Genomic DNA, 26832 nt, shown 5'->3' on the forward strand with positions numbered 1-26832 from the left:
GTTCAGGAAGTTTAATTATTTGCCCGTTGAGTGGTAAATCGCATGTTCCTTCACCAAGAAGTGGACCAGTGCCTCAGGACCTCAAAATAATTGAATTTGTTCAGCTTATGGGCAGTGAGTCTCTTCTGGTTCTCCATGGCTGGGCTTGCCTAGGGAGCCTCCCTGCCTTGAGGTTTGACCTTCTTAGGTGCTCCTATACCCGCTTTCCTGGACTTTAGGGAGATTCTATTTTCTTTACTTTTTTTTTCTTCAGTTGGTTTAATTTTCTGTACCTAGCAGTTGCTAAAGTTATTTCTTGCTGTGTATGAGCAAGGTTGAATTTCTAGCCCAAGTTGCTTAACATCCCCTGATTTTAGCCAGCCGCTACCAGTGAGTGGTCTGTAATTTTTTTTTTTTTCAGTGGCTGGTAGCTGTGAGCCCCTGAGTCACTGCTGAGTACAGTGTGTACAAAGAGGTTGCTTAAGCAGCTAAGTGGAAAAGGGGGGTGTGTCTTTTAAACAGGTCCTGAGGAGAAGGCTTGGGATTTCTTATTTTTTAGGTGTCTAGATAACGATTTTTTTTTTTTTTTCCATAACATCCTAGGAATCGCTCTGCCTACTTCACACCACCCAGAGGGACTGTTCCCTGCCTGGTACAGATCTGGGGGGCTTTTCTAGGGAAGGGAGGGTGATAACAGGAATGGTTCTACTTGTTTGTCTCTGGAGGAGGATTAGAAAAGGAAGTGTGGGTGTGCCTCCAACAAGACCACTGTCCTTCCAAACCGAGTGAGTCGCTGATTGATACCTTTGAGTCTTGAGGTCAGGGAAGGTTGTTCCCCGAGGTAGAAGCAGTACCCGCACCAGCACTGATACCAGCGTCTGCCATGGCCCTGAGTGAGAGCCATGCCAAAGTCCCCCATAAGCTCTGCAGGCAGGCTCACAGCCACTTCTCAAACCCAAGGCAGTGAGGTGATTTTCCTGGGTTCCTGTCTCCCTGGTATTTTCTGCCTGGGATTTGCTGGTGTGGATCATGCATGGCTGTTAGGCAGTCCTAACAAATGGACCCACAGTACTTTCCCTGAGCAAATGGATTCTGAGAAATCTGTCGGCACACAGATGTGCCATGGTAACAATCACTTGAGACCACTTGGGTCTCAGCCCCTGGTGTGGACCCTTTTGTTCCCGCCATCATTGTTCGGTTGGAAGTGTCCAGAGCTCCTCCAGTGGGAACACTTAATGATGCAGATGAAAATGAGGAACATAGGTGAGCTGGGAGGATTACCATTAGCTTGACTATTAAATAGGCATGAGGTACGGAACCAGCCACCATGAAGCTATCTGTTCTTTTTATTTCACTCCTTTATTTCACTATTTTTTGTAATGACTGGGATATCATTATGACCAGATAGAAAAATAGCAAAAGAAACATGTTTATAACTCATAATACAGTGGTACCTCTGATGATACATTTTGCAGTATTATTAATCTTCCCTAATTCTCCAAGGATATCAGGGCGCTCTTATTTACATGAATGTAATGCTAAATCAGACATCAAAATTAGAGATGCCATCATTCTACCTGTGCCAGGGCAAGGCTGCTGGGTTTAAATCTTTGGCAGGTCCTCAGCTTGACTCCTGAAGTAGCCATCTCTCCTGAAGAACAAAGGACAATTGGTAAGTCAGGACCAAAGTCCAGCTAGTCTGAAATTGTTAACAACTGTGGCTGAACCTATTTTATGCCCAGACCCATGCATGCCAAGCTACCTGGGGTAAACCAGAAAAAGAGGGTTCCTGTCTTCCCCAAGAGTTCACAGTCTAGCTAAGGAAGAAAGGCAGTGGCATATGGCAGTGCTAATAGGGACTTACAAGTCATAGTGTGTTTAGATTTCAGCCACTATTACCTGAGTATCTGCTGAGTGCACACACCAGGTCGAAGTAGTGGGAAAGGTCTGGTAGATGGAGTGTGAGGTGGGCATTAGGAAAAACTTAGGTGGATGGATGAAGAGCATTCCAGGTAAGAGGGATGAAGGAGGCAGAGATTATCTAGAATGGATAAATGCATTCTGCAGACATGTATATTAGGGGAGAGGGGAGCTGTAATTCCTCCGGTACCACTACTACCAAAAAAAAAGAATGAACCTTTAAAATCAGGAGACTTCACATAAAATTCAGATTTCATGCTGGAACAATTGGACATCCACATGCACAAAAATGAATCCAGATACAGACATCATACCTTTCACAGAAACTAATTCCAAATGGACCATAGGTCTAAATGTAAAATGCAAAACTGTAAAACTTCTAGAAGATAACAGGAGAAAACCTAGGTGGCCTTGGATATAATTATGACTTACTAGATACAACATTCAAAGTATAATCTGTGAGATAAAAGCTTGTTAAGTTGGACTTTGTTTAAACTAAAAACTTCTGCTCTGTGAAAGACACTCAAGAGAATGAAAAGACAAGCCACACACTAGGAGAAAATATTTGCAAAACACGTATCTGATAAAGGATCAGTATCCAAAATATACAAAGAACTTTTAAAATTCAATAATAGGTAAACAAAGAACCCAATTAAAATATGAGCAAAAAATATGAACAGATACCTAATCAAAAAGGACATACAGGTATCAAGTAAGCATAAAAAATATGATTCACTTCTTATGTCTTCAGGGAAATACAAATAAAAACAACAGTGAGATACCACTACACACCTATGAGAATGGCCAAAATTCCAGAACACTGACAACATCGGATGCTGGCAAGGATGTGGAGCAGTGGGAACTCTCACTCATTGCTGGTGGGAATACAAAGTGATACAGCCATTTTTGGAAGACAGTTTGGTGGTTTTTCACAAAACCAAACATATTCTAAGCATACAATCCAGCAATCATGCTCTTTGGTATTCACCCAAATGAGTTGAAATTTATGTCTACACAAAAACCTGCACATGGATTTTGTTAGTAGCTTTATTTATAATTGCCAAAACTTGGGAAGCAACCAAGATGTCTATCAGCACATGAAAATGGATAAACAAACTATGGTGCACGCAGACAATGCTATAGTATTCAATGATTTTTAAAAATGAACTCTCCAGCCATGAAAAGACATGGGGGAACTTTTAATGCGTATTACTAAGTAAAAGAAGTCAGCCTGGCAGGGCGCAGTGGCTCACACCTGTAATCCCAGCACTTTGGGAGGCCAAGGCAGGCAGATCACTTGAGGTCAGGAGTTTGAGACCAGCCTGGACAACATGGTGAAACCCCATCTCTACTAAAAATGCAAAAAAAAAAAAAAAAATTAGCTGGGCATGGTGGTGTGGGCCTGTAGTCCCAGGCTCAGGAGGCTGAGGCAGGAGAATGGGTTGAACCTGGGAGGCAGAGGTTGCGGTGAGCTGAGATCACGCCACCACACTCCAGCCTGGGCTACAGAGCAAGACTCCATCTCAAAAAAACAAGAAATCAATCTGAGACGACTACAATATGATATAATACCAACTATATGGCTTTCCGGAAAATGCAAAATTACGGAATCAATAAAAAGATCAATGGTCGCCAGGGATTCTGGGGAGAGGAACAGGGATGAATATTTGGAGCACAGGGCATTGTTTTCACGGTGAGACTATTCTGTGTGATGCTCGAATGGGATATACACAAGACATTATGCATTTGTCAAAACCCATAGAACACAAAGACTGAATGCTAATGTAAACTATGGCCTTTAAGTTAATAATAATGAACCAATATAAATATTGGTTCATGAGTTGTAACCAGTGTATTGCGTTAATGCAAGATGTTAATAATTAAGGAAACTCAGAATGTAGAAATAGAGAGGGTATGTGTAAAACTTTCATGCAATTTTTCTGTAAACCCAAAACTGCTCTAAAAAATAGAGTCTATTAATATATCTTTTTAAATCCAGATTTCCAGCTTCTTTTGAAATTTCAGAAGAGGTGGCTATACTAAACCTGTGTGGAACTTGGGAGCAGATGATGCTCTCTGGTCTCTATTATCTCGCAGCTGGCCTGCTTCACTTTTATACCTAATGCCTGTAGGCCCATAGTCAATTAAAAATGGCCACAGAATCTTTGGAATCCCTCCCATTAAGAGCTAGAGCCCTTGAATCTAGGCTGGCCTTTACCCTTTGACTTATTTTGGCCAATAGAATGTGGAGGAAGTGACATCATGTGCCTTCCCGAGCCCAGGCCACAATGCCTCACAGCTTTCTCTCTCATCCTCTTGGAACCCAGTCACCATGTGAAGAAGCCTGTTGTAGCCTCCTTAAAGATGACAGATTACGGGAGAGAGAAGCCCAGCTATCTCTCTCAGCCCAGCTCAGTATCAGGACCACCAACCAGTTGAATGCAGCTCACCTGGGTGAATCAGGCAAGACCAGCCAAAAGCTTCCCAGACAACCTACAGGTTCATGATAAATATCACATTGTGGTTGTGGGAACCCAGTGAGTTTAGGGTGGTTTCATATGCAGTGATAGTAAACTGACACAAGGCCTGTGAGTTTGTGACCTTGGAGTCATAGGCAGCTGTCTTGGGATGGGGCTGAGCTGTCTTCATGCATAGAAAGGTATGGAAGGGTCTCACTATAGCATAGTGCAGCATGGAGACTGGCCTCTCAGTTTTCAGAATCTTCTTGGAAAGAAAACAACTCGTAACTGAGATTCTAAGAAATTTAAGAAACAAAATGTATGGCTAATGGCAGAGGCAAACAAGAAAGGTGGCTCAAACATTGGAATGGAAAGCAGGAAACCCTAGGTTTTAGTTCTGGCATCAACATTGCCTGGCTGATGATACCAGTCCCTGGACCTGAGCGTGCCCACCACCACCACCTTCCACTCTCTGGTGGAGGAAGTGGGGCTTATCTACCTCCAAGGGTGAGGGTCGTTCAATGGGTGCTTACCGAGGGCTGCAGAAACAAATCATCCTCTCCTTCCACGATGACCAGTGGGGCATCATGCCAACTCCCTTCTGGGAGAGAGTGATTTTAAAGGAGGAAGTAAACAAATGCTGAGAAAGAAGTCAGGGGACGCCCCACCAGGGACATAACATGCTGCAGTAATTTCCCCAAATTAGAAACGACTAGGTGAATGCCCTCTTTAGACCACAAAGATTGAAAGATTGAAAGAAAACTAGGAAGGCTGGGATGATTAGCGCAATGATGGAACCCAACCTTGGAGTTCTCTCTGCCTAAGTGGTCCCCACCCCTAAAAAATAACTAACTGCTCAGTAGCCTCATAAATAAAACTAATTTTTTCTCGTCCTTCCCCCTTAACACACCCTCTCATGCATTTCCAAGTTATTTCTGGTGACCTAAAAGACACGCATGCCAAACGCCTGCAGATTCTGCCAGAGTCAACCTTCCTCTCCTGTCTCAGTGGCCAGAGAACAGTCCCTGGAATTCAAAGGATAAACAAGGCCTGCGTCCAGACAGAGTTGTTTCTCTGAAACATTGCTGGCTTCTGAGTTTGATTCAGCTGCTCTCTGATGAAATTCAGGGAAAACTTGCTTTCAGAGATATCTCTCAGATTTTACGTATCTTCAGCTTAGCTGGTCAGCATTCATTCCACAAATATCAATTGAACTCCTACCGTGGGCCTGGTGGTGTTCTGAGTGCTGAAGGTACAGTGATTTAAAAATATTAAGAAAAAAAAAAGAGTTTCTGCTTTCATGGATTTTATATTCTAGTGGAGACAGGAGATAAATCAGTGTTTAACACAGTATATCACACAGTATATTGAGAAGTCCCAGGGAGAAAGCTAATGGAGAATCAAGGAGATAGGGATTTGAAGGGGAAGGAGGCAAGTGACGTTAGCTCTCTGTACCTCAATTTTCTCATCTGTAAAATAGTGTGATCATAACTTCCTCAAATAAAGTGGCATGAAAATTAAGTAAGATCATCTTTTATTTACATATTTTAGTACTGTGTATGGCAATTATTAGTATTATTTTGGAGGGCTACCCCTACACACTATCCTTACATTTTCTCCAGTCCCTCAGCCATGGTATGTATTTTTCCTGTGCAGAGAAATGTCCCCGGCTGTCCCACTCACCTTCCCCCACCAGCCTCCTACCTTGAATCTGAGACTGGAGCTATAACTCAGTCCAGGCTGTAAGTTATCATTGAAGAGGAGGAAGGAACTTCTGCTGTAGAGGCAAGTGTTACCCCTCCTTAAAGCAAGACCAGCTAGGGTAGACATGCCACGCCCTGTTCCTGGAAGATTTGGAAACCTCTAAATCCCACAGGGTACCTGTTAAGTTGTGTGCATAGCTATTATTTATTGAGACCAAATGCATGGCAAAATGAATAATATGCATTAGACAAGTGATAATTAATGACATCTTTTTTTAAAAAAGGCAATTTTACCATCCCCATGCTATTTTATGCCAAAGGGTTACACCCAAACAGGCAGCTATGATTTTACTAGAATTGTCTCTATTTGTCATCCTTTGGAATGTGGGGCTTTGACAGAGGAAGTTTTCCTCTGTGGCTGGATCAGCTTTTTGTGGAGAAGGATATTTCCTTTTAGATTGAGGATTCTGTTTCTCACCCACCTCCAGGCAGAAAAGGTCTCTTCAGACCGGTTTGCCCGAAAACTCGGTGACATTCCTCACCTTTGGAAATAACCTGAACGCCTCATTGTTCTCAAGAGGATTCATTTGCCTCTCCTTGCTCCCCACAGTGCCCTTGGTGATTCCAGCTTACTTACTCGTTCATTGTTGTTTCTTAGACATGCCAGATACCCTCCCTCTGTCACCTCAGGCTCCTGGGCTGTGGAAGCCACAGCTCCGCCCCGTAACTAGGCCACGTTCCCTTGACATTTTCAGTTTGTTACTGGTGTGACCCATTTTCTGAGTGGCTTCATGTCCGCTTTTCCCTTTCCCTAAGCAAGATCTCACTCATTAATCAGGAGCCCAGCTGGGCTTCCCTTGGTTGAGGGTGGAGATTCCTGCCTCCATCCAATTTTTATTAGAGAAATGGGTTTGGTTATTAGTGGTGGTTCTTCTTTTTTAAAATATAAAAATTGCTTGAGACAGCCCTCACACTTGGTGAGCCAGCAGGATTTCTTTCCCAAGCACCAGGGACCCTTTGGTGACACTTGGATCTCTACGGCCTGTCAGCAGAGGGGGTATGGGAGGAGGTAGGGGCAGGGCGCTGTCTGAATGCCTAGCCACATCCCTGTTTTCCAGCAGAGTGGAAATCACAAATGGAAAAATGTTTTCCTTTACACATATTGTTCTGTTCTTTTCTCCTGTACAAGCTAAAATCATAGAAAGGGTCTGTATTTTTTCTTTAAACTTATAAATCTTGCTAAATAACCTAAAACAGTTTCCAGAAATTGCCCTGATGTACAGTACATGCTTAAAGTCTTGGGGTTTAATTAAAGGTATGAATGACTGAATTTGATTTTGAATTTAGCTGCCCTCGTATGCCTTATGACACTGTATTTTATTTGTGTAAGTTTAGGCATTTTAAATCTCAAATTTTTGGTAGACTATATGGGAAGGAAATACGCTTAAGATTTTGCATGGCTTTTCAGCATTGTTATGCCTGTAAGGGAACTTTGAAGGAACTCTAAAGTGTTATTTTTCTTATTTAGGATTAGAATTGTTTCTACCTCTGTGTATTTAATCTGAGGGATCTTATTCATAGATTCAGATTCTAAATTGGGTAAATTAAAAGTACATTAGAGTTCAAGTACTGCTTTTGAAACCTTTTTTAGTCAGTCTGGAAAGCAGATGCTTACTTAGCTAGGAAAGCATTCCTAGTTGGAAACAGCCTTAGAATCTTGTTTTTAACTCCTTCTCTGCATTAGCGATCTGGAGAGCCATGCAGGATCTACCGTAGGCTTCATTTGGTCTCTATTACACTGGTCTTCCAAGGCAGACTCTTAGTTCCTGTGCACTGGTTCTCGGAGTGTGGTCCTGGGACCAGCATCATTGGCGTTACCTGGGAGCCTGTTAGATCTACAGAATCTCAGGCCCCACCCCAGACCTACAGGATCAGCATATTCTAGAAGGAAGGCCCTGTAATCTGTGTTTTACCAAACCCTGCAGATGATTCTGATACATGCTCAAGTCTGAGAGCCATAGTGCATAGTGATCTAGTGCGTTAAGCTCATGGACTTCCACCAGAATAAAATCAGGACTTACCTCAGTGTAGAGCTCTCAGGGCCAAGCCTGTGTCATCACCAGCACCCTCTGATTGTCTGTGCAGTGATGACAGCACTGGGGCTTAACTGAGCTCTGCCTGTGGCCTTTGGGATCAGTCACAGCTTATACGGCTGAAGAGGGATGGGTTTGCTTTTCACAGGAATCTATTAGCTCACCAGTGCTGCACTTTCAATCTCCCCCAAAAAACCCGGTCAGCTGCTTCGCAAATGCGTGCCTGTTGGTTACAAATCAAGACAGGGTGGATGCATCAATTAAGCCAGTAGATATTTTTATTGTTTATCTATGGTGTGTGTAACATGAAAAGATCAAGATGCTGGTATTGATAGAAAAATAGCTCCCAGGCTATGTGATACTGAAGGTGATGGATGAGCATCAACGTGGACAGATTACAGATGTCTAAATCAGCATTTCCCAAACTGTTACAGGAAGGGAAGGGGGCAAGAGCTGCATTGGACTAAGTTCAACAGGTTCTTTTTTTTCTTTTTTTCTCGAGACGGAGTCTCACTCTCTCATCCAGGCTGGAGGTCAGTGGTGTGATCTCAGCCCACTGCAACCTCCACATCCTGGGTTCAAGCAGTTCTCCCACCTCAGCCTCCCAAGTAGCTCTGACTACAGGTGCACACCACCACATCCAGCTAATTTTTGTATGTTTTGGTAGAGACAGGGTTTCACCATGTTGGCCAGGCTGGTCTTGAACTCCTGACCTCAAGTGATCCGCCTGCCTCAGCCTCCCAAAGTGCTGGGACTATAGGCATGAGCCACCATGCCTGGCCAGATCAACCAATTATTGACTAGAGAACTTCTGGGCCTTTAATATGTCCATCATGAAAGGACATCTGTTATGGTACATTTCCTAAATACATTGACCATAGTACATGATTTCTACAGACTTCTCTTAAGCCTCTTGAAACAGCATTCCATGGTTTAGAAAATGCTATTCTAAATCAACACTCTACTTTTGAGGGCGGAAATGTATTTCTCATAATGGATGGCATTATTATGGTAAAGATCCTTCCAGAGAACAGAGATTTTGTTTATATGTAAGTGTATGGCCACAAATAACTTTCTGAAGACTGAAATGGGTTATAGGTTTATATCATGTGAAAAGCATTGGTAAGCTTGAGAATCTGGGGCAGAGCAAAGCCTGTGTGGCCTGATTGTGGATCTACCAGGGTCAAGCCTCAGCTCTGCCATTTCCTAACTGTGTAAACTTGGGAAAGTTATTTGCTATCTCTGAGCTAAACCTCTTCGGTGAAATGGTAATAATAATAATAATAATACCTACTTTTAAGGTTATAAGATAATGCCTTCCTCATACTTAGTAAATGGCCTCGTTCAGAGTATCAGTCAATAAAACCAATCAATAAAAATTGGTTTCTACTATTGTTTTTATTCCTTCTTATTATTTGCTCTCAGACTGCCCCCACTACCAATGAACAAACCCCTAGTATTGATTTCTTCCCATGATGGCAGCAGATGGACACTCAATATTTATTTTTGTTTATTTGTTTGATCCTGATGTAACATAAAGCAACACAGATTAAAAGCATTGATATAATTTTAAAAATGAATTAAAATACCCCAAATTAAATTAACTATAAATAATAAAATACACTGAAATCAATAGAAGTGCTCCTCTTCCAAGACAGGCATCAAAGAGCGTTGGTAAAAGCCCCCTGCCCTATTGTTCCTCCGTTGGGTGGAGCCAACTGGAAACTACACTAATTAGACTAGAAACCAATTGCAATCTCAACTTTCCACTAGGGAAGAATTTAGCCTTAGGAATTCCTTTCCAGCCTAGGACTGTGTGTTGATTTGACTGTCATTATGGCACAAAGGAAAAGAACTTCTGAAAAAATAATTATCTGGAAATGTAGCATCTTAGTCGTTCACTGCCTTTGCACTATCAAATTCTCTTCTAGTGTCTATCACCTTCCTTCACAAGGAAGCAGTGGAGTTCTGAGACATTGCTTTAATGTTCCTTCTAATATTCTTTACAAAGTGAAGGCAGCTGGTGATGGGGCTATTCCCTGGCTGTTGTCAAAAATACCCAGAAAAGGGATAAAATAGCTGCATTACAGACTACCCTATTACCTCTTGTTGCCCTATACAGGAGAAGTCTTGTCTTCAGAGAAAACCAAGTTGTTATTGTCCACAAACAAATAAAGACAAAGGTATTCATCCAAGGATGACGTATTATGATCCTAAGAAGAAACTTTGGTGCATTTGAAATAATGTAACTCAAGGAGGGTTTATTTACCAAAGAGTTGGTGCCGAGGAATCACAAGAGATAGTACAGTAAGTCAGGGCTAGCAGCTGCTGCCCAGTCACCACCCTTAGCTAAGAGGACGTGAGAGGAAAGTGGTACAGGATCCCAGAAGGATATACGAGTTGGTGCCTTGACAGGAGCAGTGACCTTTGGTCAAGGGACACAGCCAGACCTTTCAGAAATGGAATAAATGCCTGGGCCCTCTCCTTCCCCCGCTAGTCTAAAGAGCTCCCCATTGGTGAACCCAACAGGAAGCCAGAGATTGCAAAAGCCCTGTTGAAGAAATCCGTGCTGGTTAGATCCCAGAGAAGAGATCAGGGTTAAGATTGTGTCTGGAGAGGCAAATGAATGATGTCCAAAGAGTGGAAACAGCAGGAATAGCTATCAATAAAGGATGGCCTAAATAAATGGTAGAGTTGAGTACTATCCAGTACAACAGAGGAATTAGGTAGTTCTGTATGTGCTGGTCTAGAGCTACCTTCAAAGTCACATTAAGGGGGAAAAAGAGGTGTAGGACAGTGTGCAGCTGTGACTGTCAGTCCAGACGGCACGTTAGCACCACCTGGGGAGCCTAAAATAAAAAATACCAACACCTAGGCCCCTTCCCTGGAGCCTCAGAGTTAATTGATCTGATGTAGGGTCTAAGTTGTGGTGTGTTTCTTAAGCCTCCCAAGTGATTTTGATATGCAGCTAGATTTGAAAACCATCAGTGTACATTATATGATAGTATTTTATATAAGAATCCAGGGATATAGACACACATGGGTGGGTGTAATATCTGTAATATTTCTGGGAAGATACAGGGGAATAAATCCGTGTGGTTTTCCCTGAAGGAGGCAGATGGGATGGTGATCTGTGGCAGAAGGAACACTGACTTTTCATTTTAACACTACCCTCTTGTAGTGTGGGATTATTTTTTTTAACATGTGCATGCATTGACTGTTTAGCTTCAAAAACTCAGAAATACGTTTGCTTAGTTTTGAAATGACCATCCATTCATTCTCTTAAAGCTTTGGAACACGTCTTTGTGAGAAAAAATTTTTCTTTCTTTTTTTTTTTTTTTTTTTTTTGAGACGGAGTCTTGCTCTGTCGCCCAGGCTGGAGTGCAGTGGCGCTATCTCGGCTCACTGCAAGCTCTGTCTCCTGGGTTCACGCCACTCTCCTGCCTTAGCCTCCTGAATAGCTGGGACTATAGGCACCCACCACCATGCCTGGCTAATTTTTTCTATTTTTAGTACAGACAGCGTTTCACCATGTTAGCCAGGATGGTCTCGATCTCCTGACCTCGTGATCCGCCTGCCTCGGCCTCCCAAAGTGCTGGGATTACAGGCATGAGCCACCACACCTGGCCAAGATTTTTCTTTTTAACCTTAAAATTTTTTGTATTACCTCAATAGCTAGGAATCTAAATGAGATGCTATTTGACAGAAGAGTAAGGTCTTTACTGAGAAGTTGTTGCTTTGGGTGTGTTTTTTTCTTTCTTTCTTTCTTTCTTTTTTTCTTTTTAGACAGGGTCTCACTTTGTTTCCCAGGCTCAGTGCAGTGGTGCAATCACAGCTCACTGCAGCCTCAACCTCCTAGGCTCAAGCGATCCTCCCACCTCAGCTCCTGAGTAGCTGGATAGTCCTAGGCATGTGCCACCATACCCAGCTAATTTTTTATTTTTTGTAGAGTTGGGGTCTTGCTATGTTGTCCAGGCTAGTCCCCTGGATGCAAGAGATCCTCCCACTTCAGCATCCCAAAGTGCTGGGATTACAGGTGTGAGTAATCATGCCTGGGCTGGTATGTTTTAAGTGAAAATGAAATTAAGGCCATTGGTTATTGGTCATTGAATCATTCCGTCAATGGCCAAATGGCTCCCTCTCTCCAGGCTGGCCTAGCCCAGGGCTCCATGTCGGTTTAGTAAGTGTTAACTCTTGGCACAGCAGAGGAAATCATATATGGAGTTAATTGAGCTGTCACTCAGGGAGCTGAGTAGAACCAGTTAGACCCCTGCCTCTGGGCTATTTCAGATTTCTTTCTTTTTTTTTTTTTGAGATGGAGTCTCTCACCCTGTTGCTCAGGCTGTAGTGCAATGGTGCAATCTCAACTCACTGCAACCTCCAACTTTTCGTTTCAAGCGATTCTCATGCCTCAGCCTCATGAGTAGCTGGGATTACAGGTGCGTGGCACCACACCCAGCTAATTTTTGCATTTTTAGCAGAGACGGGGTTTTACCATGTTGGCCAGGCTGGTATCAAACTCCTGACCTCAGGTGATCCACCCATCTTGGCCTCCCAAAGTGCAAGGATTACAGGCATGAGCCACTGCACCCGGCCTCAGATTTCTTATTAAAATTAGGGAGCCCTAACTTAAGAATCCAGAAAGTCAATTTAACATTGAGCAGCTACTCATGAACTCCTCCTCCAACCCCCAACCAACACTGTGAAATGTAAGTAGTTCAATTATGGTGAGCTATATATAGTTCTTTCACCTGATCGTCATCTGTCATTCTCCATCTGCTATCTACCCAATTTCCTTTGAAAGCTCCATTTTAAAGCAGAATATATAATGGAAAAACCTTAACTCCTGACCTTTATGGAGATATACTAGAGTTACTCAATAATAATTAGCAGTTGCTCTGGTAACCTCAGACTTACTGCTTAAATCACCTGTATTTTTCACCATCCCCTGCCTGCAGGACAATAAGATCACCGGCTTTGTGCTAATGAAAATGGGGACATTTTAGTAATTTTATAATCCTTTTCAGCTTCTATTGTAAGGGTAGAAGTGATATTGTTTGTAATTATGCTCACTAAAAAGAGGCTTTTTGTTTTGTTTTTTAGTTACCAAAGCAGTGAGATAGAAATCATTCTGGGTTTTGAGCAAATTGGAAAGCCCTGTGCAGTCTATTTTGTTTACCACTGTACTGAAAACCTTTGAAAACTTAAGTAGGTGAAACTTGCAGACTATAATGTAAGGATGATGGCCCTGAGATAGAAAAGGAGAATGAAATTGGCAAGTCTATCATATCAGACGTCACAGACAAAGATGAGTAAAGCCCTCTAATTCCAGCACTTTGACTTGCACAATGCTGCTGGAAGGTTGGTAAATCTAAAGCTGAAGCACAAGAGAGATTTCTTCAAATGAATGTGTTGGCTTCTGCTCTGTCTCGAGGGAAGCCTGCATCCCCTCCGTAGCATCCATGTACTGTGCCTTACGGCATAGACCTCATGGTAGGAGCTCCATATAATTCACTGCTTCTTCTGGAGGAGAAACACTCTACTCCCAAATACACACACACACACACACACACACACACACACGCGCGCGCAATCCCCTTTCCCATTTTTCCCTTGATCCTTTGGGTGGAAGTAGAATTAGAGGACATATGTCCTTAGTCATCCCATAACAGCACTTACAATGTTCAGTTGTCACACAGTGAAAATAAACTGGCAAGAAATCAGAAATCAGGAAATGGAGTCATGAGAATCCTGGACATACTAATCCAAAAGAGACAAGAGCTACATGTTAGTGATGGCCACAGCCAAGGTAATCTCATCCCAGAGAGCAGTCAGACTCTGCACTATACCAAGAGAAGACTACAAACATTTCATATGAGGAAATGAACACCCACCAATTGCCCTTACTCCCCGCTTTCCCCTTTAGCCTCAATGGAACACAAACTTATTTTCATCTAATATTTTCCTTTGGAGTATGGCACTGCCTGTTGAATATTTGCTACTGTAGCCTAACTGCACTCTGGAGCACTCACTAATATCGACCAGAATCGACCAGCTCTGACAGACATTCCCTTCCCAGTCAATGAGCAAACACTTACTGAACACTTACTATTTAAAACACTATTCCAGGGTGCAGTGGCCCACACCTGTAATCTCAGCACTTCAGGAAGATCACTTGAGCCCAGGAGTTTAAGACCAGCCTGGACAACATGACATACCATCTCTACAAAAAAAAAAAAAAAAAAAAAGTTAGCTGAGTGTGGTGGTGCGCGCCCGTGGTCCCATCTACTTGGGAGGCTGAGGGGAGGATTGTTTGAGTTCAAAAGGTCAAGGCTGCCATGAGCTGTGATTGCACCACTGCACTCCAGCCTGGGTGACACAGTAAGACCCCATCTTAAGAAAAAGACACTATTCTAGGCACTGTGAAAAAGACTAAAATATACTCTCCTTGCTGCTGCTCAGACGAGGGAGATCAGATCTACATATGTAGGGGATCATTGCTGCCAATGCAAGATACATTTTAAGTAGTAAGTGAGCAGTTGGGTCATTTACTCAAAAATATTTATGGTTGAATGAAGTATCTTTGCAATTGTAGGCAGGGTTTCCAATAATTTCCCTAGTTCGTTTTCTAGATCTGCTTTGAAGTGTATTAATTTCCTTATCTGCCTTGGTCTTGCTGCTGTGAGTTGGGTAGAAGGAGTTCTAGGCATGTTTTTTTTTTTTCTTTTTTGGAGATGGAGTCTCACTCTGTCACCCAGGCTGGAGTGCAATGGCGCGATCTCAGCTCACTGCAACCTCTGCCTCCCGGGTTCAAGCGATTCTTCTGCCTCAACCTCCTGAGTAGCTGGGATTACAGAGTTGTAAGTTGTACCACCACACCCAGCTATTTTTTTTTTTTTTTTAGTAGAGACGGGGTTTCGCCATGTTGGCCAGGCTGGTCTCAAACTCCTGACCTCAGGTGATCCATCTACCTCAGCCTCCCAAAGTGCTGGGATTAAAAGGCATGAGTCACCATGCCTGGTCGGAGTTCTAGTTTTATGATCCAACTTTTTTCTCCTGTTCTCCGGGAGGCTTCCTACCTCTCAGATGCTACCAAGCTATGTCCCAATTTATTTATTTATTTATTTATTTATTTATTTATTTATGTATTTATTTATTTATTTTTGCCCACTAGGCCTCTGTGGCTCTAATGTTTTAGATTTCAAGAAAACTTAAAATTTGGACTGTAAGAATGACATAGAAAGGAAAAAATATCAGAGAGAATGAAAAGCTGCAATTTGATCATTTGCATGTGTTGCATTTTTGAAGTCCTCCCCACCCCATTGCAACAAGAGACTTTATCCTTAGATTGTATTTGTTCTTTTTTTTTTTTTTTTTTTTATCCCAAAGAACTAGCAGTTTACTGATATTTGTAGTGGCAAAAATTTGTAACAATTTCTTATATAATGCACTATATCAAATATCCTATTAAAATAAAATTTAATTCATATCTTGAAGGATTGTTTTCTGACCTTATATGGAAAAGGAAAGTTTTGAGAATGAGTAGTTCTTTAAACCTTGAATCAATGTAACCAGGAAAAAATAAGTGAAGAGAGACTATGCCTTGCCATGGGTCAGGGGAAGTTTTACTATCAAATTTTCATGCAATACCCAAATCTGTGTATAGGTATGAGGGCTCTCTTTTCTGGTTCTTTGTCTATAAGGAAATTCTAAATTAAATTTCCTCTTCCTTACAAGCCAGTTGTTAAGTTATTAAGTTCTGCCTTTAATTTCAGCGTGAATCAATTAGGTTAGATGCTCGCAAGCAAGCACCCTGGGTCATCATTTCAAAGAATGAGACTCTTTTCGCTGTATTTTTCTTTGCATCTGTGGCTGATTTTTCTGTTCTGCTAGCAGCTCTTCTTCCACTTGCAGGAGTTTATTCTTTTCACTTGTATGCCAACTCCAGTGGCAATACAAAGGGAGGGTTAATAAAACCTGTGTTGAGTTGATATTTTGACTATAGTAGCTCTGAATTGGAGCATAGAGAGCGCTATTAGCCATAACCCTGAGTGTTCCTGTTGAAACCCAGAGCCAGCTTTCTGCCTTAGTCATCATTTTTGGTTCACCTTGTGTAAGCAAGTTCCCAGTGTAACCCAATGGCCTTGGCACATCTCAGGAAGAATTAGATCTCCATGTGCAAAAATGTTCAACAGAAGCCTAAGACCCTCATCTAGAATCTGAATATATAATCAGTGTGTCGGGCCCCCAAACAGAAGAGCAATGTGATGTCATGTAGAACCCTATTTGCATGCTGCCACAGCCCTATACTTTGCTTTACTTCAGATTCATATAGAAATCCATGAATTTGTAGTAAGTAAGAGAAAGAAAGCACCATGTCTGCTCAGCAGAGCTGGCCCGTGTGCCGAACTAGGAAGATGGCTCCTTTCCTCTGGAGAGGATATGATCTTTTCAAGGCTGCTTTTTTACACATCACCATGGGGCTGGCCTGGCTGCAGGCTGAAGGTGTGAATCCTGAGTGTGGATCTGTGCAAAGCTGGGGGTAGAATCAGGACCCCAGGGGCCCTGCACTGGTTTGGCTGAGTGGAACATACAGGTTGGGGTTTTTGGAGGCTGGATGGGGAAGAGAGAGGAGAGATGAGGGTGTTGTCAGTGAGGGAGGAACTTTGGGCAACAGAAATAGCTAAAAGGAAGTTTAATGGAGTTTCTCGTACACGATGCATGATGTGAATCCTCCTCCATGTCATCCCATGCGGGCTTCAGTAAGAACCACTCCCTCATTCTTCAGTCTTCCACAGTATTAAGAGCTTGGGTTCTGGGGGAAGATTTACTGAGAGTTCACGTCCCAACTTTATTAGTTGTTTTACAATGAACACTTCCTTTTTAAAATTTATTTTAGATTCAGGAAGTACATGTGCAGGTTTGTTATGTGGATATATTGTGTGATGTTATGAGGACTGGGCTTCTAATGTACCCATAACCCAATAATGAACATTGTACCCAATGGGTAATTCTTCAATCGTCACCCCATTGGCCCTCCCCACTTTTGGAATCCCCAGTGTCTGTCATTTCTATCTTTATGTCCATGATGTGTATTTTTTATTCCCTGCTTATAAGTAAAAACATATAGCATTTTATTTTTTATTTCTGAGTACAATGAACAGTTCCTTGCCCTCTATAAGCCTCATCTGTTAAATGGGAATAATAATAGTATCTACCTCCTAGGGTTGTTAGGATGAAATGAAATAGTTCATGTAGAGCTCTTTGCATGGCTTCTGGCTCATAATCGAGGCTCAGTAAAAGTTACGTGCCGTAATTATGGTCATCGTTGCTCTTTTAACAGTCACTGGGTATTTGGAATGTGTTTGGAGGGTTGTACTGAGGTGCAGAGTCCTGCTTCGTGATGGGCACAAGGTAAGAAGGGAGGCTGCTCTCCGGGTTCCAGTCATATCTAAGTTAAAGAATAACACACGCCTTCCCCTAACTCATCTAGAACAACCTCATGTACATAGCTGGCAGTGAACACAAAAGCTCTCTGAGTAGCTGGAAGAGCCCACAATTTCATCAGCTCTTTAGACCTGTTGGACATCCTCAGGTCAGGGTGACGGAGGGAGTATGGGCAGGAAGCCCAGGCCAGGAATTCAAGGCCAGGAATCCAGGAGAGGCTGCTTAGGGCTTTGGGGTCCAGGCAGAGCAGGAACTGTAAGAAGGTGGAGCCACTTGGAGGAAGGCGAGGAGCAGAATGAATTGGAGTGGCTCTTTTGGCTCCACATGACCACCATTTAGTTACTTGGTGTGTTGGCCTCTCTCCATCCAATTGCTGCTTCTCAGTGCTCCCCTCTGGCTTTTTCTTTCCCACCATTCTGTGCCTGGGCCTTACTCTCCCTCACAGCTTCTGCTTCCTTATAGCTTTGGATTGCCATGACCCCCAGCAGCCTCAGTGCTCTCATAGCCTCATTCTCCTTAGAATTTCACCTGCTTCTTTGCTGGAATCTGTGCTACCCGGCCCTGAGGGAAAGCATCTATGCACTGGAGACCTTGAGGCAGGGGATTGTACAGTTTAATCATCTGTAGCCACAGGGAACTGGCTTATACAACCTTTCAGCAGGAACTGAAGGTAGAGCATGTTTCAAGATTGCCAAGTCCAGGACATACCTTTTGCAGACAATTAAAACAAACTTGGCTCCTTGGCTTTCCACCATTCAGTATTTTGGAAGTAACACTCATAGCACAAAAGGTAGTTACATTCACAGAATAGAAAGTTAATAATTGCTGCTGAGGCAAAGTACAGAAGAACTTTTTCTGAAGTCATAAAAACTGTAATAATACAAAGGTCTGGATAAAGAACTAGCTACCCTTCACACCCAGCAGCTTCTTTGGTCACAACTGTATGACAGCATGAGACAGTAATTGATTTTTATAATTCTCTTGCCTCAATTAAGTAAATTGCATCTGATATATTCTGTCTTTGAAGGTAGAAAAATGTGTGCCATGTTTTAGAAAGGTTTCCATTAGTTGACCTGGTGCGGTGGCTCACGCTTGTAATCCTAGCATGTTGGGAGGCCAAGGTGGGTGGATCACTTGAGGTCAGGAGTTTGAGACCAGCCTGGCCAGCATTGTGAAACCTCATCTCTACTAAAAAAAATATACAAATTAGCTGGGCCTGGTGGCACACGCCTGTAATCTCAGCTACTCAGGAGGCTGAGATGTGAGAATTGCTTGAACCCAGGGGGAAGAGGTTGCAGTGAGCTGAGAGCACACCACTATACTCCAGCCTGCGTGACAGAGCGAGACTCCGTCTTTAATTAAAAAAAAAAAGAAAAAAAAAAAGAAAAAGCCGTTGTTTGTAGTAAGAATAGAGGCACTCAAATGATTAAATTTCATTTGTTTGTAGAGTTGTTCATCAATGATGTAGATTGTGTACCACAATTCCTTAGGACCTAGAGATGGTAATAGTATGGGGGTAATCTCATGACTAAGCCAGGCCAACCGTAATATTTTCATGGATTTTTTTGTTTTGTTTTAACTGGAGCTGGGTTAAGAATCTGTCTTGCCTACCAGGATGTCCAGCAGCCATGTTCCCCATCACATGGAGAAAGTCCAGCGGCAGCCATTCCAATGTGCAAAAGAAACTGACGAGAGACAGTGGAAGCAACACTTCAGAGAGGGCTTTCTGTGCCCCATTTTTTGAGCTTTTTTAACTCTCTCTGCCATTCAATAGATTTTTCTGAATGTCTTCATTATGTAAGCACATTAAAGATGAGTTAGAGGGGGATCGTGCCCTTCACGATGAGAAATAACAGAAACATTAAATACCTGTATTGAGTGGTCTAGGTGCTACAGGATAAGGTGCTGCTGGAATTCCTAGGCAAGAGAGATGACTTTGAACTGGGATGATCAGGGAAGTCTTTGTGATCAAATTGGCACTGGAACATGCATCTTGAGGATAGGTTGGATTTCGACAGGAAACAGTGGGGAAAGGCTCAGAGGCAGGATCATACTGGGCACATGTGGGGAACTGCTCATAGTTAACTTTGAACATATGCTTCTCATCTGTAATATTACCATTGTTTTGTTTTCTTGTGTCAATATGCTTTTTACCTCTTTAGACACTAAAGCTGGGGAAGCCTAGTAATGTTGTTTTCCCATTCCAGAATTCCATGCTAGCTGGATCCCGATGGAACATCTTCTGTCCATTTATTTCATGTAATTGACTTGCCTGAGACGTTCCCTATTTTCATCACAGTTTTGCTTCATAGTCAAATAGACCTCACCATCTGGAATTCTTCTTCTTTTTTCTTTTTTTTTTTTTGTTGCTCAAATTTTCTTCCACAAAAGGCCTGTTTTCGTTTCTAAGTGTCACACAAGATCCTACGACATTCTGCATCATCCTCTTTGCTTTGGGTTTTATAATGTTCAAAAACCAACAAAACAGGTTCAAAAATAAGCTGTATTCCTCTTCTGTGTTGCAACCCAATACTAAGCACATCAGACAAATTCTGACACCTTCAGCTTTTAGCAAAGGCTGTTTGGTTGCCTTGGAGTTAGGCTATGTCTCTAAGAGACTAGCTCTGGGCTCTGAGACGGTAAAGCAACTCAGAAACAATCAGGATAGACCAGATTCATGGTGGGATTAATAAGGAGAGGATATAAATAGTGATCACGTAGACTTATAGAAAATTCCTGCTTACTTTTACTCCTTACACAGAGTTGTTTTGTTTAGCCTTCACTTACTATGCTAACCCTGCTAAAGTACATGTGGTATTTATTTTCATTTGGATGGGTAGCATCCATTCTCTTTCTCAAACTGTAAGTGAACTGTGGAAACTGCATCCCAGACATTCAGTGGTGATAGTCTGACACATTGTCACAGAGTACCAGGCACTACTAAAGTGACTGTTGGGGCCTTCGCTTTTGCAATGTTTGCATTTCTCTCAATCCAGGGCCTCTCTGGGCTCTAACAGGAGCTATTCCTGTCTTCCTCTCATTTCTGGAAACTGAACACTGGTGTAAATTTCCCTAATGTGACATCTTTTACATGTACAGACAGTTATATTCAATACCCTGTGTGTCAGCTTGAGCAGATTTACCAATCAGTGTTCTTGGTTGCAAGTAACAGAAAACCTAGCCCAACTAAGCTAGGCTAAAATGGAACTTACTGGTTTTCCAGTGTGTAGGAACATTTGTATTCAGGCATGGCTGGGTCTAGGGGCATGGGTGTTGCCATCACAACCGAGCTCTTGCCGTCTCTCAGCTCAGCTTTCCTCTTTGCTAACTCTCCTTAGATAAGCTCTTTCCTTTTGATTGCAGGGTGGTTACCACCAGTTGGACTTACTTTTTTAAAAAGCCCAAGCCCAGCAGAAAAGAAAGAGAGAAGCTCTTTTTCTCAGCACTTTGAAATACAGACTGGGCCTAATTTTTGTTGGTCCACATTGAGTCCCATCCCCATCCCTTAACCAATCTTTGTGGCCAGGGATGTAAGTGAGGCTCTGCAGGGCTAGGCCTGAATCGCCTGTTCGCCCTTGACTGGGTGGGAGGGGAGAACAACACCCAAGGCACATGGGCTCTGCAGATGGAGAAGGGGTGGTCCTCCGAGAAGAGAGCCACAGATTCACTACACTGGACCTTTCTTATGTGGACTTAGTGAAAGATTTGGTGACTTTACACTCCAGGATCCAAATTTATGCTGCTTTCATTCCCCTCAATAGTGTCTTAGATGTTCTCTGAAAATATCCCCTTTTTTCAGTCCAAATGCTTCTTGCATAATTTACTTTATTCCTAGTTAACTGACTGCCTCCTTTAAGAATAATGTATTTTATAGTTTTTTAAAAATGAAGAAAATATTATCTTCCTAATTGGCCTTGGGCATAGTTGATTCATTTAAAAAACAAATTTCTGGGAAAAGGCTTTCATTATCAGTGCCCATTAGAGGTCATTAGAGAACATATGGCAAACACCGGTGTGCTGGGGTTGGCCTCCATTCATTTTAATGACAGTGTTGTCAAGAGTGCATCTTAGACTGTGATTAAGCAGAAGAAAAAGAATCTGAAAAGGACTGGCCCCTTGTCTTCTGTGAGAGCCATGAACATGCAAAAACAGTGGTTCAGCAGCTCTGAGAGCTGCTCAGACACAGGCCACTGCATGGTGGCATCTTTTGGTGGCCTGCCAGACACAGTGGGACAGCTAGTATCCACCTCACGAGCTTTGTGAAAGTCTCCAACTTGTGGTGACATTGTCCAAAACCTATGAGTTTGGATAAGAACTATTTCTTCTGCCAGGAATCACATTGAGCGGCTGGAGAATTCCACCTCAGTTTGATCTTCCAGTGTCTGGTTCATTCCTGAGAACAAATTTTGCTCTCAAAGGTTAAAATGAAGTCTCCATGAGCTATGGTGTTGATAATAGTGCTGATGACAATGATAACTCACATTAATGAAGCCCCAGTGTCCCAGGCACTTTACGTGTGTACTTATTTAATCAACATAATGCCGCAGGTACTGTTGTACTGCCCATTTTACACATGAGGCACAGAGAGGTCACCTAACTTACCTGAGGGTAGAGGTGGGATTTGAACCCAGGCAGTCAGGTTCTAGTACTGCGCCACCCACAACCACTATGCTCTGTTGCTTCTGTGGGCAATGGTTGGGTATTGGCAAGCTACTAAAGCTGGGTGTGTTGGGAAAGAGACTGTAGCAGCCCAGTTATATTTCTTCTTTTTCTTGCCCTCCATTCTCTGGTATCCTTCAAGTGTCAGATGCTGGGGGAGTCTGGGGAGATAACAAGAGCATGGGAGAACAGGAAACAGAGAATGAGTACCTAAAAACAGAGGTCAGCAGGCCAGCGTTTAAGAGAAAAAGAAAGGGGAAAAAAGAGCAGGAGATCCTTGAAAGCAGCTATAATAAAGGACAGAGAATATAAAGAATAAAAATGGACTCCAAGGAGGAAAAAGAATGGGAGGAATGTTTATTGACCATCTGCTGTTGCCAGGCACTAGCCTAGGGCTTTTCCATGTGTTATCTAATCTTAGAACCCAGTTAGATGAACAACCACTGTCAATATTCCCATTTTACAGATGGGGAAACTGGGTTTCAGGGGGATAAAGTGACTTCCCCAAGATCACAGAACTGGAAAGCAGCAGTTTGAGCTGAGGCCTGTGTGACCCTCATCCATCGTCTTGAGGGCTAGTCCCTCATTCCTGGCCATGGTTTGTAGCCCTAGATGAAAGCTGCACTTGAGATCTTGAGATTTGGCAGATACTTGGAGATCATACTCCAAGGAATATAGCCATTCCTTTGCTGGAAGGCAGTTGCTGTGTACTTGCATCACAGGGAGGAGAGGGGAGGGGAGGGGAATAAAGTTTTATGGGACACCTCATACTTCCCAAGTTTCAAACTTTTATCAAGCCAACTCTTTAAACTTTAAATATATTGCCAGAGGTACTGTCTCTTCCTTAAGCATTCCATAGCTCTTCAATCTCAGGTAAGCTATTTTTCCCCCATATTTGTGAGCTTTCCTCCTACATTTGCCCATTTCTGCCATTAAAAACAAAACTAAAAACTTTCCCTCAAAAGCTGACCATCTGCTTGTCACTACACTTTCTTCCAAATTGAAGAGGTGGTAGCAGGATGTTTGCAAGCCCAGTATTTATCTCTGGCGTAGGCACAATCCCAGCATCTACTGATTGCGTTTCCCATTTACTGTTAGTTTTGCAATTTGGGAATTGAACTTCCTCTTCATTTTTTTTGTTTCCTTCCTTTTATTTCTTAGAATCCAGGTTTCATTGTCCCCCTAAGGGCTAGACTGGTTTCAATAGATTTATTAAGTGATGGCTTTACAGCGTGGGTGTTATGTCCATCTCAAAATCTGTGCAGGCAACCATCACATACACACTTGTCTCCTATTGCCAGCTAAAACTGAGGCAGCATTTTCAAGAGTGCCAAGCCTTTACTAAGTGCAGGCATTTGTTTGTTATTTCAAGTCTTTGTATGCTGACAAATTCTGTTCACGTATGTGTGTGTTTAGAACACAGTTGGGTGACAATGTGCCAGGTATCTGGTGACAACTGTCCTGTAAGCATGGTTGATAACCAAACAAAATCCAGGAATGTGAGGCTTGTTACTCTTTCAAAAAAAAAAAATACATGTACGGTTGAGTAAAATGAGAATAAAAAATAACAGATTAACAAAGGCTGAGAGAGGAAGAGAGTAATTCATCATAAAACTGTCCTGAGCCACCTAGCAGCCATGACAAAGAAGGGAAAAAATATAATGGGATGTATAGTTCAATTGTCTGTTCAAAAAAAGCATTCCAGTTCATCAAGAGCTGTAAGTTATAATATTAATTTTTCGTGTGAGTCTTATATTAATGATTTTCAATAGCTCAATAGACAATATCTTCCAAAGCAGTTTCATGCAAAAAATAAATGAGGCCCTCTATATAGAGCTGTTACTCCCATTGGTTTTGATTAAATACAGAGTCTGATGTTAAGCTGAAGTATTGAAAGGTTGTTTTTACTATGGTGCAGCAAGGAGAACAACCTGGAGAAAGCATGTTTGCTGGTGATCGGCCTGGTGACAGAATGATAGATGGAAGACAGGATCCCTCTTAGAGGATCCCAGTTGTCTTGGCCATGCTTTTGATAGGCGCTACATGACATGTATTCTAAATTGAGGTCTGTGGGAATATAAATACCCGAAGCGCAGATACCCATATTGTTGGCTGAAAGAAGATGCCAGAGGCATAGATCATGTTTTATTGAGGCCAACTGGAATCCTTGTCTCCATAGGGTTCATATGAGTTCAGCAAGCAGTTACCATGTCTACAGCATGCCAAGATAGTGTTGGGAAGATAGTATTCTGTGTCTGTGAGACCTGCACCCAGGTCCCTTTAAGGTGGCATGACAGTGCTGTGATGGAGACAGACTCAGGACGCAGTGGCACCCAGGGGAGGGACACTGAGCTTCACCCTCTGGGCTGCATCTTGGTCAGTGAGTAAAAGTTACCCATGGGAAGATGGGGGACATTGCAAGCAAATGGAACTGCGCAAGCACAAACAAGGAGAAAAAAATAAGGAGTGCCCTTGAACTCTTTGACCTCAACTGATCCTCCCGCCTCAGTCTTCCAAATCACAGGGATTACGAGCATGAGCCACTGCACCCGGCTCATACTGCATGCCCGAGAAGTAACAAACCATTCTGCAGGAGCCTTGAGGGCCTAGAGGGAGTGGAGTCAGGACAGCAGATAATCACCACAGGCCAGCATTTTTGAGAGATGTATTTTTAGGCAGAGCCAAGATGTTTCTCCAAAAATGAAGTGCCTCTGCTTTGCTTTATTAATAAGAGTCAACATTTCTGAATTCAGGCACTTCGCCTCGCAATTTACATAGACATTGCTTTTCTTAATCCTTACAGTCACTTCTCAGAGGTAGCTATTATTTTCCCATTTTTACCAGTAGCAGCCTCGGAAAGGTTAAGTATCTTGCCCGAAGTCCACAAAGTCTAACTCCAGAGACTTCCCCACCTCACCATTTGGGAGCTTTTTTGTCCAAAGCCTCTGAATATCCTAAATCAGAGTTCAAGTAGAATTGGAGTTCTGAGTCATGCTGTTTGTAAGGGAGAGGTGACCTTGACCTAGACTGCACCCTAGGCTTCCCTATACCTAAAAAATGTACCCTGAAGATGATTTTTCTTTGGTGAAGGCTGTTAGACATTGAGGCTGGTCTGCCCACCAAGATTAATTTGGTTTTGGCAAAACTAAGTAGTTCCTCTTCCCAGGATTCAGTTGCTGTTTGAGGGCAGCATCAAAGCACAGAAGTGTTGTATCTTCCTGTGTGTAACAGCAAGAAGGGTAACATCTATTTCTTCCAATAGCCTCTCCACGTTGTTTAGAAATCAGTATTTCTTAAAAGGAGGATGGCAGCAGGTAGATCAAAATGTCAATATTTGTTCAGGGCCTCTTCTGTTATATCCAGCTCAGAGATTCTGTCCCATTCAAAATAAAAGATAGGAAACAATCTATTGTTCATTGTTAAGAATCTGGTTGGGTATGTTGTTGTACATCTCCACAATGGCATGCTACATAGCCACTAAGAAAAAATGAGGAGGCAACTTTTCAGGTAATGATGGAGTAATCTCCAGGAGATGCCATTAAGGAAAACAGGCAGGGTTCAGAACGGTGTGAATAACTGGTGGTTATTTGTTTTTAAAGGGAAGAGGGGTGTGAAATCACACACATACATCCACCCACACCAGCTTGCAAGTTTATTTAGTATCTCTGGAGAAAATATGAGAAACTCATACTAATGGTTACTTCTGGAGAGGGAAGGAAGAGTTATTTTTCCTATCCACCCTTTTATACTGATACCCTTTTATACTGTCTGGAAGTTTTATCAACTGATACAATAGCCATTCCAAGCAATAGATTAATATAAAAATGAAAGAGAGAAAATGCCCCATCCCCCAAACAAGTTGAAACTTCATATAATTTATTTATAGATATATACCTCTATCCTGTGGTTGTGAATTATCCATCATAGGAGTATTTTAAATTTGTGGTATATAAGCAGGCAACTTTTTAGCAATATGGGATTACCTAGGATCATAGGTAATTGGAACCCTCAGGCAAATACTTGCTGATACACTACCTCTGAGTTTCTAAACAAGTGAGCAAGAAAGTCCTGTATTGAACTTCTAAGCCTCATACCTGGCAGGGACAGATAAGTACACACGGGAAGGTTCTTTGATATGTTTCCAAGTCCATTATGAGAGATAAGCAAGCTTAAGTGTACATGTGTGATTTAACTACGTTTCAAATTTGATATGGAGCTACAGGAAGGATGCCAGAGAGAACCTGTGTGCTCCGAACATGTCTGTGGCTCTAGCTCTTTAAAAGACGTTCTTTTCCCCACATTAAAGGAGCCCAAATGTTCCCTTTCCTATATAAGGCTGTTTAACTGACCTAAGGGCTGACTCTTACTTTTTGGTGCTTCACAGATGACTAAATGGTGGTATTATTTTAACCAGTAAAAATTCAGAAATCTAGGGTCAGGCTTGTAGCTGGCAGAGCTTGGAAACAGTTAATGATTGAAAGGACTCATCAGCATCTTGAAAGGCAGCTCTTGAGAAGCTTAAGCAAAATGCTTCGGGGCCCCTGCAGATAGAGGACTGGGGCACTCTGCGGT

General features: G+C 42.4%; 1 protein-coding gene across 50 annotated transcripts in view; it reads left to right on the top strand.

Annotated features, from left to right (window-relative positions):
* ARHGAP26 (Rho GTPase activating protein 26) overlaps nucleotides 1-26832 on the top strand; it is an 840200-nt gene that overhangs the window by 765051 nt on the left and 48317 nt on the right. The window lies entirely within an intron of this gene.

The sequence above is a fragment of the Macaca mulatta genome, chromosome 6 (genome assembly GCF_049350105.2).
Source record: "Macaca mulatta isolate MMU2019108-1 chromosome 6, T2T-MMU8v2.0, whole genome shotgun sequence".
NCBI lineage: Eukaryota > Metazoa > Chordata > Mammalia > Primates > Cercopithecidae > Macaca > Macaca mulatta.